Source organism: Mytilus galloprovincialis, chromosome 4 (genome assembly GCF_965363235.1).
Source record: "Mytilus galloprovincialis chromosome 4, xbMytGall1.hap1.1, whole genome shotgun sequence".
NCBI lineage: Eukaryota > Metazoa > Mollusca > Bivalvia > Mytilida > Mytilidae > Mytilus > Mytilus galloprovincialis.
This window is the reverse complement of record NC_134841.1, coordinates 28948552-28964522: the sequence shown is the minus strand read 5'-3', so window position 1 is coordinate 28964522 and position 15971 is coordinate 28948552. Positions and strand designations below refer to the sequence as shown.

Below are 15971 nucleotides of genomic sequence, written 5' to 3'. Positions count from 1 at the left end.
GAAAACTATGTATTTATTAATATCCTAAAAGAATTTTATTTCTTTAAAACATTTTTAGAGATAATTTTAAATGAGACTGCACAGTAAAAGGCTATCTTGTAACGTTATGAAGTTTAGAACATTAACTGGCATTGTTGTGTATTTAAACAAAGAGATACAAGCTTATCAGTTCAGAAATAATTGATGCAAGCTATACTTTATTGTAGTTTGTTAAAACTACAATTAAGTATAACTTGTATCAATTATTAGGATTCTGATTAGGACAACAATTAAGGTAATTTCTATGTCCGATGTGTATAAGGGTAAAGCGATTGTGTAGGCTCTTCCATAAACCTCCCCTTTTGTTTGTAAACAAGCAAACGGCTGGAACTGTGATTTTTCAGAGGCATACCTAGTCTCGATTATCCAGACGCTCCATATGCATATATGTAGAGTCTGGATCCAATCGGTTCGAATGATTGTAATGTGAGGGCGTGTCCAAATATGCAAACACACGAGTTGGATATTTTCGGAATGTTTCTAGACTTATCGTTCATTTGCGATAAAACTAGATGAAAACAAACGGAGGAAGTAGCAATCACCATGCCTGAAAAATTTGTAAAGCTAGGTAATTATATCTGAAGCTATGTTTTTGTAAATATATACTTTCAAATACTTCATTAATAAGAACTACCTTCTTCTTCTTTATTCTTTCCTCCACTATCTGGAGTACCACTACTTTTGTAGTGTAGCACGGATAAGCAACTGTGTGCATGTGCAGGAATATTTTACAGTGAATATGTCAATATACTGGTGTAAAGGATATAAACACAGCCTGGTGTACCCACCACCAATTTACAACGCAACGACAGTTGGTCTTATCCAAAATGAGCTAAGGCTGCGATCCCAGCTGGGTGCTCAATTAAAACATAAAACTTGAGTGTTATTAAAATAACTTAATGCAAAATCACTTTTGTACAAGTGCAGGAAACTGTTCCATCACCATACTATATACATTTGTACTCCATTTAAGGCACACATGTTATGTCAATTATACACTAATCAATGTATATAACTTTAAAAGTTCATGCACTGTTTACACTAATATTTTCTACCTCTAAAGAAATAAAACTCTGCATACTCAAGTACGTGCATTACTTTCTTGTAGATACGTATGTTTGTTATTTACAGTCCCCTTTATCATTAAACAGTTAAAGTTGCAATTTTGTCATTTATAATTTTCAGATCAATTTTGCACATCTTGGAGAGAAAGTAAAACAAACAATGGAATGTAGCAAAGTGGACATTATTCCTGATGAGTGCTGAATATGAAGATTGTTTGAACGGCGGTATACAACTGCATGTTGCCTTTATTTGATAAATTTACTGATAGGATAAATCTATAATTGTTTATTTTATAAAACTGACTTTGAAATAACCAATAGAATTTCCATAACAACATGTACATGTAGTTTCTTCCATGTTACAAGCTGATTTAATCATTCATAATGTGTTCTAACCACAACCATATTTGGCTATGAGTGAATATAATTTCATTTATTCATAATTTCTATGTTCATTATTTTGCAACCCTGCAAATTAAAACAGATCTGGAGACATTGTTCATTGTATACTTATTAAAATTTACTTTTTATAATGATAAATTGTTACTCATAAAATTTTATAGTTTTTTAACTAAATTAATGATTATTCCATTATTGTATTTTCTAGCACTTCTTTTTAACATGATGGAGTTGTGAAAATTTACCACGGTTCTATGGACAACTGAAGGAGAATAATTTCATTTGTCAAAGGACAGGAGACTTTCCATGCTTCAAGACTTTAAATGCTGAAATTGTAAGGCTTTAAGAAACTAATGTATATGTATATGGTCTTGTCTTAAGTTTCCATAAAAAAACATTAAGTATAATTTAAGTCTTAACTTTTTTATTTAGACATATTTTTAAGAAAAATATAATGTTTTAACTTTGTTCAATGCATTTTTATAATTTCTTTAATTGGAAGAAATAAAGCACTTAATTTATACACAATAACCTTTAGATTTAAGCTTTTGTATGAACCTTTTTAAGATCATTACATGGAGCTTACACTGTTTGAAGAGATGTGGGTATATGCCAATGAGACAGCAACTCAACTACAAGAATAACCAAAGGAACATATCAAGATACTTGTTTTAACTGTCTAAGGGCTATTCCAGAAAAAAATGTATGGGGGGGTTGGAAGGCACATTGTATTAATAATACATGGGTGATGGGTATCAGAGCAACTTTTCACACTATAGTGCGCTATAATTCTCAATTACAATTGTATGGGTGGCGGGTGCTGACAAAAACTGCCTTCCAACCCCCATACATTTTTTTCTGGAATAGCCCTAATCAAACCTAATGCTCCCTACAGTCAAATATCGAACAATTAAAAGATTAAACGCATGCAGTAATTCTTTAAATACATAATGTTTGTCCCCAATTAATAAAGCAGTTGTCTGAACTTGTGTCATATCTTTGTAGGGAAATAAGATGCAGAGAACCATTCATGAAGTGTATACATGAAACTGATATTTACAATGATCTTCAGAGCTATAACTCTAGCCCTTAAGATAACATTACACTACTATTGCTTTCTAATTCTATTATCAACAGTAGAAGAGAAAAGATTCAGGACTAAGAGTGATTTTTGCAATTTACTGTGGATGATGACTTAATCAAATTTGGATGCATTGATGAAATTCATACAAGGATGACAGTTAATTCTTTGAACAAGAAAAAGCTGTAGATATTTTCAATAGTGCAAAACAAAAAAAGTATGAACTATAAAATGATTAAAACTGTGTTGAATTTTCAATTTTTATAAAAGTTACAACATTTACCTACACGTAAAGAAATATAATAAACCCCAAAGATGCTTTTATTTAGATTGATTGTAAAGTTTACATGTATGGCTGGCATGCATCATCTGTCTTTGTTCATGGTTCATAAGTCAGTGTAACTTTTCGAATGGTGGATCCTCCTCTAAGATACTAAAAAAAAACTGTCTCTAAATGTCTATTTGGTTTATGGAATGATTGTAAGGTGTACAAGTCTGTCAGGCTTGGTTTATCTGTCAGACCTTGACCTCATTGTTATGAATCATTAATATCTTTAAACTTGTAGTAAACTTTTATCTGTTAGACTGATAATATAAATCATTTAAGCAGGAAACACATTCCAGCTTGTTTTAGATATCAATCTCTTGGTGAAATTTCTTATTTTACAAATCTTGAAAAAAATAATTTATGATCAAATTAAAGAAGATATTTAGTGCAGAATATTTTATTTCATGTTGCTATATTATACTGATAGGGTCTGAGTCTTTTGCAATTTTTATATAAACATGAAGATTGCATTTTTGGGTTCATGCATAAAAAAAAAATAGGTCAAACAGTCCTAGAATGTAGACGGTAGATTTGCTTAAAATTGGTGTAAGGAAGATATTATTTGAAGCAAACTTTACAGATATATCTTTTCATTATTAAGTCTTTTAAGTTTTTGCAGTGAACATTTACATATAATTGTCAATATTTTTTTTATACATAAATAACTTAGTTAAGAAGATGCGGTTATAATTGCAAATGAGACGACTTTCCACTAGAGAGCAAATGATATGGAACTTGATAACTCAATAAATGTGACCATATTGCTTTCAACAATGAGAAAAACCTATATTGCATAGTGAGCTATAAAAGGCCACAAAATAGAAATGTAAAACAATTCCATAGAGAAAACTTAGTCTGATTTATGTTAAAAATGAATTAAATACAAATATGATATACAGCAACTGAAGTACAGGTTCTCGACTTGGGACAGTCACATTCAGAATTCAAAAGTGGTGGGCTTAAACATGTTGGCCAGCGCCAAACCCCCTTCTAACCTTGGACAATGATTTAACAGTACCATATATGAAGTTGAATTATGAAAATCAGTTGATTAGGACTGAACTTGTATTGTATTTACTGGCAGTTACTGCTAGTTCAAAGTCAATAACAACTTGTAAAAAAAAATCTGTTTCTTAAGACTAAAGTATCAATCAGCACACATCCAATTGATTTAAGTGTAAAGATGTAATTAACAGTCTTATTTATGAGAAATCCACCTATAAGATAAAAACAAGTTCATGCCAAATGAATAAAAGCACTGCTCTGTTTTATAGATGCACATTAGAGGGGCGGATCCCAGATGTCCCGATTCAAATGCATCGTTCTAAAAAAAAAGAGGTCTGGATTTGTACTGCATTTACAATATGTCTCATACTAATTCACATTCCGAGCAGTCCTCCAAAGTCCATGCATTGATCTTCATCTATAAAAAAAAGCCTGATAAATGACACTGGTGTGGTTTTCTTATTAGTTACAGTAACAATTTTCACTAATTTAATCTTTGAACTTATCAATGATGATATGACTTGCAGAATGTTTATGCTCCAAAGTAAGAGAGTTCCAGACTTCTGCTCTTATGTGTGTGCAAAAATGTAATATTCTACAGCACAATTGTATATGCCATTTGCTAAGGTGAGCTGCATGCCTTTTTCTCGTTAATTATTTTGTCATTCATTCTTCCGTTGGTCTTTCATTTTTTTAAAATTTTTATTCATTTGGTTATGTCAGTGCCTGGTTTAGACTATACAGTAATACTTTTGCTCATTGTTCATTGATGTCGTATGGTGGACTACAATACTTTAACCAAGGTCATTTCATAGATATTTGTGGACCGAGCAATAGTTAAGCCCTTTTTTCAATATCCCTACGGTTTCACCTAAAAATTTCTAAATTTTCCCGTTTTTCTATGTCATATGAATTAAAATATACTACAAATAACTTGTACTTGCTATTTTCTATCAATTTCAAGTTTAGTTTCCACAGCGGTCATACTTATTTATTTTACCTTGTTTGTGAATTCCCTACTCTGCCTTCTTGGTCATCATTGTCATATTTTACTTTTTCTCTATTTTTTGGGGGGTTAATCCCTACATGCATATACAAACAAATGGACAGCACTGTTTTCTTCTCAAAACCAGTGAGGCCGTCAACAAGGAGCAACAATTGCATCTTTTTCGTGTGATGATAAATCCCCCCTCTTTCTTCCCAAAGATATAGAGAAGAGCCTTTACCATCGCATGGAACTATTAGCCGTGTAAAACAGCGAGACAATGTTAGGGAGCTACCATTTGATTTTTATGGGGGGGGGGGGGGGGGGGGGCTAGGATGAAAAATTTTGTCCTGCAGATTTACAATATTGAATTCGAAGTGTTTTATTAAATCTTAATATATGTAAATGTGAAAAATATTCATTTTATTAATTTCAAATGCAACCCACCTCCCGGCCAGCCGAATTATTTTTACTTTAATAATTATATAGCACAAAAAGCACCATGATGTTTAATTTGAGATATAGCAGTTATGTCAAATTTCTACCGTGTCAGGATAATAGCAAAACTGAAAACAAAATAAAGTCAATATGATTAAATCTATGAGGTTTAACTATTTACTAAGGCCCTCAGGGGCGGATGCAGGAATTTTCGAAAGGGGGGGGGTGCTAACCTAGGGCAAAGGGGGGTGCAAAACATATGTCCCGATACAAATGCATTGATCGGCAAAAATAAAGGGGGGGTGCGCACCCCCGGAACCCCCCCCCCCCACCCCCCCCCCTGGATCCGCCACTGGCCCTTTCCATTTTGGAAAGATGATTGGTTTGTTGCATGCATTTTCCAGAAGGATAGTATATATACAACTCCTTGGTTTAACGTCACAGTCAAGTATACATATCTTGAAATTTGAAAGAAAGAAAATAAATAAATCAAAGGTAAAACATTATTTTTGATACCAATAATGACCAATAGGTATATATATATATATATATAGCTGCTTGGCATATATATACAGCTTGCATTCTCTGGAAAATACATGCATGACCTATTTTCCTAACAACAAATCAATCATCTTTCCGAAATGGAAGGGGGGAGTAAAAGTACTATCAGTTGTCAAGATAAACACAATATATTCGCTATTGTATTGATACCGACAAATCAGTGATTTGTGGACCACCCCCACCGTGACCCCATTAAAACCCCGATTTTGTTGATATAATACACAAAGCTGGTGTATGTCAATATACATGAAGTGGCCGTGAGTGGCGTATCTAGAAGTTTTCACTGACTGTCTCAGAGGGGCCGATGCAGTCTGCTGTGGCTATTCCCTATATAATCAGCCCATATATTTTTTCCGCATTAAAAAAAACGAGAGTGGTGCCACCAATGGGCTGAAATTAAAACTTGCTTTTTCAAATAAATGGTTCAATCATGAGGTGGTGAATGGGTTCGAGATTTATAATGTTTCTTTTATACCAAAAACAATATATATTATTTTTTAACCAAGGATGTATATGGAAATACTTATAGAATCCTTATTAAGATTCTTTTATATCTAAATACAGGAGTTTTACACATTCAATGAAAATAGTTTGTGCATCTCGCTTTTAACACAAATCATTCCTAAATGCATCTTAATAACATGAATAAAAGATAAAACTCTCCTCGTTAAAATATAACAGCACGATACACGTGCGCTTCGACCACGTTGTTGTTATTGAAGTGAGGGAGGAGTTTATTATCCAACATGTAAATACCATCCAATCGCGTATTAGAAAAAAAATCCAAAAATTGGGCACGAGGCTCATGAATATAACATAAATCTCTACAATTGACACCAGACGTTATTGTTGGCTGTAAGAACGATAACTCTGGTGCATCGAGACTAAGGCATACCCGCCAACTGTCACTATTTGAGGGGGATTTCCCCCATGGAGGCTCCCAAGTGGAAATTTTTGTAAGAGCAATTTTGTCTACTATTTTAAAGAAAAAAAATAATTTAACAATGGCTATGAGCTTGTTAATAAAGCACGAAGAAACAAAAAAAAAAACTCATACGAATATATTTGAAGGCCCCCTTGAAGGTTTTGTAGGACTATAAGAACCATCTTTCACGTAAAACCCACATGGGCATTTTGAAAAGTTGGCAGGTATGCAGAGGGAGGAATTTTTGAACATCCAGCATGAACGGTTGTCGTATCTACTATGTCACTTTCAGTGTGCAACACATATACAGTCATAATAAATTAATTAGTAACAACATGTGCATCATTTAAGAGTTTGGAAGTGTTTTAAGTTAATGAAATATATTTAATGCATGCCAATTTGATAAAATTCATTATTCTGCAGTAGTTAACATACGCATGTGCAAAAAAAATAATTATTGGATTTAGAGCATTGGTTTATTCATAAAGCGAAAGCAGCACGTCTTATTAGAATGTCGGATAATCATATAGAAAGGTGATAAGTTTCAATGGATGCTGTCCAGAGTTTAAAGTTGGCCCAATATTGATCATGTACATCATTTGTAATATGGGCAATTATATCTATGGTATGATGTAGGTGAACTCGCCTTGTCCGTTTCGGCATATTAAGGGAGCTACCATTTGATTTTTATGGGGGGCTAGGATGAAAAATTTTGTCCTGCATTTTTTTTTAGCTGTAATCTCTGTCCTGACTTTTTATTTTTCACTCTGTTTGGTCCTGCTTTTTTTTTTTTTTTAGTTTATCCTGATTTTTTTTACCTAAATTGTCGTCCTGATTTTTTTTTTGGCAATTGTCTCATCCTGCCCTTTTTTTTTTTACTCAAAACTCCTGTCCTGCCTATTTTTTTCAAATTTCATCCTAGCCCCCCCCCCCCCCCCCCATAAAAATCAAATAGTAGCTCCCTAAAGTTCAATATCTTCTGTCTTTTTCCGTTGAGTTCATGATAAAAACAAACAGCAGTGTTTCTCGGCTCGTAATTGAGGAAGTTGTGTGAGACCAGCATCTCTAGAGTGTCAAATAAGCTAGACCATCCGACTTTCTATTTTAATATCATTTCTAACATTTGTCGTTACATTTACTCAGTCTACTTACTACAGTTTATCTCGCACGAAATCCAAATACTATCTACGCCATCTATTCTATTTGATTTGGCTAAAATTTATAATGATAATATTTAAGTTTTTCATTAAAAGTTTACAGACTGCATCATGATTTGCTTGGCGGTTATGGGAGATCTGTATCAGTGACAGCAGCTGACATTTTTTTATTTGACATAACCGAATGTGAATTATTAGGCTGCAGTGGCGGATCCAGAGGGGGGGTTCCGGGGGTCCGCACCCCCCCTTTATTTTGGCCGATCAATGCATTTGAATCGGGACATATGTTTTGCACCCCCCCTGCACCCCCCCTTTGCCCTGGGCTAGCACCCCCCCTTTCGAAAATTTCTGCATCCGCCACTGGGCTGAATATGACTTTGGATTGGGTCAATATTAATATTTATCTTACCTCCTATGCATTTCTAGGAATATGATTGGTTAAAAGCGTCCTCGTGGAAACCGTGTATATTTATTATTAGGTTAGTTCGGAGGCGGGGATTATTTCATACACGGTTAGTAGTGGAGTTGCGTCCATTTATATTCCATATAAGGTAATAAGGAGGCGGGGCTTATTTCATACACGGTTAGTAGTGGTGTTACGTCCCTTTAGAAAAACAAAACAGTACTGAAAAAAATCTTAAAGGTTTCAACAGACGAAGAAAGTGATGATAGTGAAATAAATTCATAAAACACATTTAAATCTAACAAGTTGTCATTGTTGGCATCTGTTTTTGTAGGATCAAAGGAAGTAGTTTCTTAATCATGTTAATGCTAACTGTATTGAAAACTTGCTCACTTTGATAGGCCACTAGTCTAATTTTAACACGTTCAGATAGTCGGTAAGATAAATTCGTTACATAGTGTGCTAGTGACATAATACGGTATATATGGGGTCAGTAAATTCCATGTATACCGTATCAGGTCACTAGCACACTATGTAACTAATAAAAAGTAAAATCACAAAAATACTGAACTTAGAGGAAAATCAATTCGGAAAGTCCATAATCGCATGGCAAAATCAAATAACAAAACGCATCAAAAACGAATGGATAATATTCTGTCATTAAAGGTACTAGGTTCAAATCAATGTAGCCGTTAAATACAAAATCTACTTTACTGTTGTATTTTAAGACAGAAGTTTATAATGTAGAATTTTTAAATAATTATTTTGCTAATACCGTCTTGAGCGAGCCGGTTGGAAAATTAATAGTTTTTCCATACGTTATTGTTTTCCATGATGAAAGTTTATTTGAACAGATCAATGAAAATGTTTTATGTTAGAACAGCATTGTTACATATATAAAAATAAGATCCGTACATAAAAAATCTTTTCAAAGGGCCCATGACAAGCAAATATAGTTGCTACCTTCCTCTCAGTCGACATTTGATATCCCCTGGCCACACTAAGTCAGATCTTAATTGACTGACTAATAGCAAGACCTTCCTCTCAATCGACATTTCATCGGAATTTGATATCCCCTGGCCACACTAAGTCAGATCTTAATTGACTGACTAATAGCAAGACCTTCCTCTCAATCAACATTTCATCGGAATTTGATATCCCCTGGCCACACTAAGTCAGATCTCAATTGACTGACTTCTAGCATGACCTTCCTCTAACTCGACATTTCATCGGGCATTTGATATCCCCTGACCACATTAAGTCAGATCTTATTAGACTGACTACTAGCAAGACCTTCCTCTCAATCGACATTTCATCGGGCATTTGATATTCCTGACCACACTGAGTCAGATCCATACTGACTGACTACGAGCAAGACCTTGAAGGCTTCCTCTAACTCGACATTTCATTGGGCATTTGATATCCCCATGGTCACAATACTTCTTAGTATGTCAGATCTTAATTGACTGACTTCTAGCTAGAACTGAGTATTTAAAGATCGAAAAATGTTTCTAAAAACCTGGGAGAAGGTTGTCAAGGAGGCCTAGGTTACAAACAAGGAAAATAATACACCTGTTGAAGTGTACTAAAATGGCATTTTCACAATCAGTCTGAAAAGGACAAATTCCTGTCAATTGTGGATTATGTGAAACTGATAGACCCATTAAATGGAAGCGTTCAGAGTGTGGCCTTTTATTGTGTAATCATTGTAAGAAGGTACGTTTAAGAGGAAAAACAGCAGAGGATCACAGATTAATTGATATCAAAGAAATTGGACTTTATAAAGAAGATTTTGCAAACATTTCCTGTCAATACCATGCTGAACAATATGTATGTCTGTATTGTAAGACATGTGAAAGTCTTCTATGTCCAACCTGTGTAGCAAAAATTCACAACAAACATGATCTAACAGAAATTCAGGAATGATACGATGTTAAATTTGACAAATTGGAAAAAGGACAAAGTAAAATTCAAAGGAAAAGGAAAGTAATTGTATATAAAAAAGAACAGCTTAGCCAACTTTTATCATCAGAAAATTATAAATACAACCAGGTAAGGGAAGATGTTCTTAAACATGAACAATCTGTCAAAGCAGCTGTAGAAAGGCATTTTAAAGAGCTTAAAGATAAATTGGATCAGAATCACAACTCTGTTTCTAACATGATCAAAACTGACTTAAATGCTGTCTCAGTTTTACTAAAACAAGCTGACAACAAAAACAATAAAGTCCAGGAATTCATTCAAATCAGTGATGCCTCCAAGTTCTTTACAGAAGTAAACAATTTAGAAAAATCTATTGACATTCAAATACCCGAACCAAGATCAAGTTATGGCTCTTTACCAAACTTCATTCCAGAAGAGATCACTCAGTCTAACATTGGGGTGTTGGAATTTGATGAAAATCTTTCTTATGAACTGCATGTTCATCTGGAAATAAATAAACAATATCAAATTGAATTAGAGACTGTAACATTTGTTAGCTCATCTATTGAACAGACTTTCTGGATAAGTTCTGGTGGTTTTTGTTTAGTTCAAAAAGTAAAACTTGATGGAAACAACATACAGGTTCTATCCAGTTATAATATCAGTGTCTATGGTATGGCTGTTACTCAATCAAATAATCTACTCTGTGTCCTGAGGGATTAAGACTCAAAGAGGTAATCAGTAGTACGGGTAAACTTACAGACACAGTATAGAATCTGTCACCATTCTACCCTACTGCAGTCCATATCACTAGTGACAATAAAATTTTAGTAGGAGGTAATAATAGAGACTTCCTTAAACAAGGAAGACGAGTTGTAATACTGATGAATAAGAATAGAGACCATGAGAGAGTGTATGAACATCATCAACATAAACAACCTATATTTACCTATCCCTTGAGAATTACCAGTACCAGTAATGGTAATATTCATGTGGTTGATGGTGGAGTACGTGGTAACAGACATAGAGTAGTAGTGTTAGAACAGGGAGGCGATTTAATCAATATCTATACAGGAGATAGAGAGATCAACAAAGACATACCTTTCAATCCAAGAGACATAGTGACAACACCTAGAGACAATGTTATTGTTGCTGATATCAACACTTATACACTCCATATCCTGAACAATGCTGGCATACTGGTGACATGTTATAAAACAAGTGACATAAACATAGTATCACTATGTTCTCTTGTATTCACCCCAACAGGACAACTCTATATAGGATGTAGTACACAAACAAGGAGTAAAGCCAAGGACGCCAAATTATACGAATTGACAATATCACTTTGTTAAAACATTTATAAAACATCATTGTATATACTATTGGCAATCCAGAAAAAATATATGCTTGTATATGTTTACCTCAACTTGTGATGGCAGTTTTTTTGGGTTTTTTTATCCAAAAAAAAAAGAAAATGTGGGCAGTTCATACTAATGAGTAAGACAATGTTCAACCAAATACTTAATGCCAGATAAAGCAGATCTATGATTAGTTTATTTGCATATTCTAATCAGAGAAAATAGATTCAAATAATTATTCTTTGTCTGGCATTATATTAAGGACTAGAACATAATTTTCAACCTAGGCAATATCCTTCATCATAAATTAGTTCAATCGAAAATACCTCCTTATTTCAAAGACCAGTCTGTACCAATAATTTCTTATAACTATACCAAACCTATTGCAACTAAAATTTTCAATTACAAACGCGTTTTTCAGAATCTCGATATTGACGACTTCAAGTCTAAACCTCCTGATTGCACTTGTGCTAGTTCCCAATTCACATATGATCCTGCTGGCCACGTTATTACCGGTGACCTTAACATTGTTAATAACACTTCTCTACGAAATGTGTTATCGAAAGGTCCGAAATATCGTGAGCCTAAATCCATCAATTGGAAATACAACTTTAAAATTTTGATGGACTCAGTCGAGGATTATGCCAGGCAATGGGCTAAACGTGAAAAGGAAGACGTAGACACTCTATCCGAATGGATTAAGGCAGTGAGGTCGTTAATACGAATCAGAATTAAGAAACTGAATGGGTCCATCAATGCCCATGCTACGTCAATCTTTAAAGACCCAAATGTTGCTAAACACTTATCCGACCTCCATGATAAATATGTTGTTGTCCCCGCAGACAAAGCCCCAAATAACATCGTTTTTGTCTGTAAAAGTCACTACATTAATTGCTTGATAAACGAATTAGGTATAGACAATTCACTTGGAAACTCAACATATACCCTCACGACACTTACCAAAGAGGAAATCCTGGATAATCATAGGTCTGTTCTTTGTTCTTTTGGTATTTCAACCAAAGATGAAGAACTGGATCTTCCATCACTGTATAGGATACCTAAACTACATAAGTGTCCTTACAAACAACGGTATATTGCTGGGTCTTCCAAGTGCTCCTCGAAACCTCTTTCTAAATTATTAACATCTATTTTGTCAGCAATCAAAGACGGGCTTCAAAGTTATTGTGAAACTGCCTATTCTAGAGGTGGCGTGAATCAGATGTGGATACATAAAAATTCCAAAGATCTTTTAGAGTACATACAATCTAACTCTCTTTCATCTTGTAACAGTATTAAAACATTTGACTTTTCTACTCTTTACACAAGTATTTCACATTCCAAACTAAAAGACAAATTGAAAGAGTTGGTATTACTTTGCTTCATAAAAAAGAATGGCCAACGTAGATACAAGTATCTTGTCTTATGGAGGGATAAATCACACTTTGTAAAGAATCACTCTGATTCAAACAAAAAATTCTCTGAAACCGATATTATCAAGATGCTTGATTTCTTGATTGACAACATATTTGTAACGTTCGGAGGACGTGTTTTTCAACAGACTGTCGGCATCCCAATGGGAACAAACTGTGCCCCTCTACTTGCCGACTTGTTTCTTTATTATTATGAGGCTGACTTCATGCAGGAACTTCTTAGGAAGAAAGATAAGAAGTTAGCAATATCCTTTAACTCTGCTTTCCGCTATATAGATGACGTTCTTTCACTAAACAATTCAAAATTTGGTGACTATGTGGAACGCATCTATCCCATCGAATTGGAGATAAAGGATACTACAGATACAGTTAAGTCGGCTTCATATCTTGACTTACATCTAGAAAATGACAATGAGAGTCGGTTGAAAACAAAAGTTTACGACAAAAGAGATGATTTCAGCTTTCCAATTGTGAACTTTCCGTTTCTAAGTAGCAACATTCCAGCAGCACCTGCATACGGGGTATATATCTCCCAGTTGATACGATATTCCCGTGCTTGCATTTCCTATCATGATTTTCTTGATAGAGGGTTACTGCTCACAAGGAAGCTATTAAACCAAGAGTTCCAAATGGTGAAGTTGAAATCATCCCTTCGTAAATTTTACGGACGCCATCACGAGTTGGTTGACCGTTATGGAATAACCGTTTCACAAATGATATCGGATATGTTCCTTACGTCGTAACTACAATCCCCTTCCCTTTCATGAATATGACCTACCGAATTAGACTATTTACCGGATTCGTAATCACATAAGCAACACGACGGGTGCCACATGTGGAGCAGGATCTGCTTACCCTTCCGGAGCACCTGAGATCACCCCTAGTTTTTGGTTGGGTTCGTGTTGTTTATTCTTTAGTTTTCTATGTTGTGTCATGTGTACTATTGTTTTTCTGTTTGTCTTTTTCATTTTTAGCCATGGCGTTGTCAGTTTGTTTTATATTTATGAGTTTGACTGTCCCTTTGGTATCTTTCGTCCCTCTTTCAACCCTTAAATGACTTGTTGTTTATATTTACCTTTGTTGTCATACAGTTAAAGCTCACTAGAACATATTGTAACAGTTTATAGCTACCACAGGTGTACCACCATGTCAATATTCCCCATTGTTAGTATCAACTTAAATTAATTCATTATCTCATCTGAAATTCAATTTTCTTCATTAGATGTATTAATAGTTATCAAAGGTACCAGAATTATAATTTAATACGCCAGACGCGCGTTTCTTCTACATTAGACTCACCAATGACGCTCAGATCAAAATAGTTATAAAGCCAACGAGTACAAAGTTGAAGAGCACTGAGGACCAAAAAGTTGTGCCAAATACGGCTAAGGTAATCTACTCTTGGGATAAGAACATCCTTAGTTTTTCGAAAAATATTTAAAGTTTTGTAACAGTAAAGATAAGAACATCCTTAGTTTTTCGAAAAATATTCAAAGTTTTGTAACAGTAAAATAAAAGGACCATATAATAATACACAGCCTCTATATATCTTTACACAATGTAGGCTTAAATAAGATATCACATATTTGTTTTGTGTGTATCATTCGTCATTTGATCCATTTGAATTACTTTTTACGACTTGACATTGTTAGCTTTGACAACCAGATAATGTCACGAATGATACATGCCAATTATTTATAACATTGCCAATTATTTATAACATTGCATGTATTTTGGTCCACGTTTAAGAACAATGAGCAGTTAACAAGTTTAAAAATTATTGGTTTGTTCAAAATTATTTTTTGTGCTTTATTTGAGTTTACATAAAATTGTACCAATAGATGTTCATGCGAATACAGATAACTAGCCTCAACAGAACGATTTGAAAAATTGATCCAACCAACCATTTAATGATTTATAATTAGAAAGAGATAGCAAATAAATAAATAATCTGTACGCTTTCTGTCATTGATTATTCTCCGTTTAATATAATTATACAGCTGTAGAAAAGGTTTTTAACCTTACGAGTTCTCTATATTAGTTAAGTAGACCACGGAACATACATCAATATAAAGCATTTGATCCATTTGAATTACTTTTTACGACTTGACATTGTTAGCTTTGACAACCAGATAATGTCACGAATGATACATGCCAAACAGGAAATTATGTTAAGATATGATATCCTTCTACTCAGCAGGTATTTCTGGTATAATCCTCAGTCTAACAGAACCTACTTAATCAACCAAGGGAGTTGCAACCTTATGGCTTTTACAATTACATAATTAACTTTACTGGATTTTTACAAACAAGACTCTCTCACATAAAATTATGTAGACGTACCAAAGCACTGATAAAAATTCCAGATTGCTCTTTTTTTTTTAGTGATTCATTTTTTTTAATTAGTCGGTTCTTTCCATTTAAAGTATACATATCATAAAAATCCGTCTTTACAAATTGTCTGAGATCCCCATCCTTTCATGGTTTGCAAAGAACAAAACATGGAATTCCAATTGACTTCTGTAGATAAACTCATCATAGATACCAGGACTAAATTTAGTATACGCCAGACGCGCGTTTCGTCTACAAAAGACTCTAAAAAAGTTCAAAAAAAAAAAAAAAAAAAAAAAGAAAAAGGCTAAATAAAGTACGAAGTTGAAGAGCATTGAGGACCAAAATTCCTAAAACTTTATAAAATACAGCTAAGGCAATCTATGCCTGAGGTAGAAAAGCCTTAGTATTTAAAACAATTCAAAAATTTGTAAACAGTACATTTATAAATATAACAATATCAATGACAATTCGTGTCAGCACAAAAAGTGCTGACTACTGGGCTTGTGATACTCTCGGGGAAATAAATCTCCACCAGCAG

The 15971-nt window shown here is 34.0% G+C and overlaps 1 long non-coding RNA gene across 1 annotated transcript; it reads left to right on the top strand.

The window, feature by feature from the left end:
* The first annotated feature begins 438 nt into the window (after positions 1 to 438).
* On the top strand, positions 439 to 2827 carry LOC143071802 (uncharacterized). The gene is made up of 4 exons (XR_012976972.1): positions 439 to 607; positions 1225 to 1328; positions 1711 to 1836; positions 2508 to 2827. It is a non-coding gene; the product is annotated as an uncharacterized LOC143071802 (long non-coding RNA).
* Positions 2828 to 15971: the final 13144 nt, after the last annotated feature.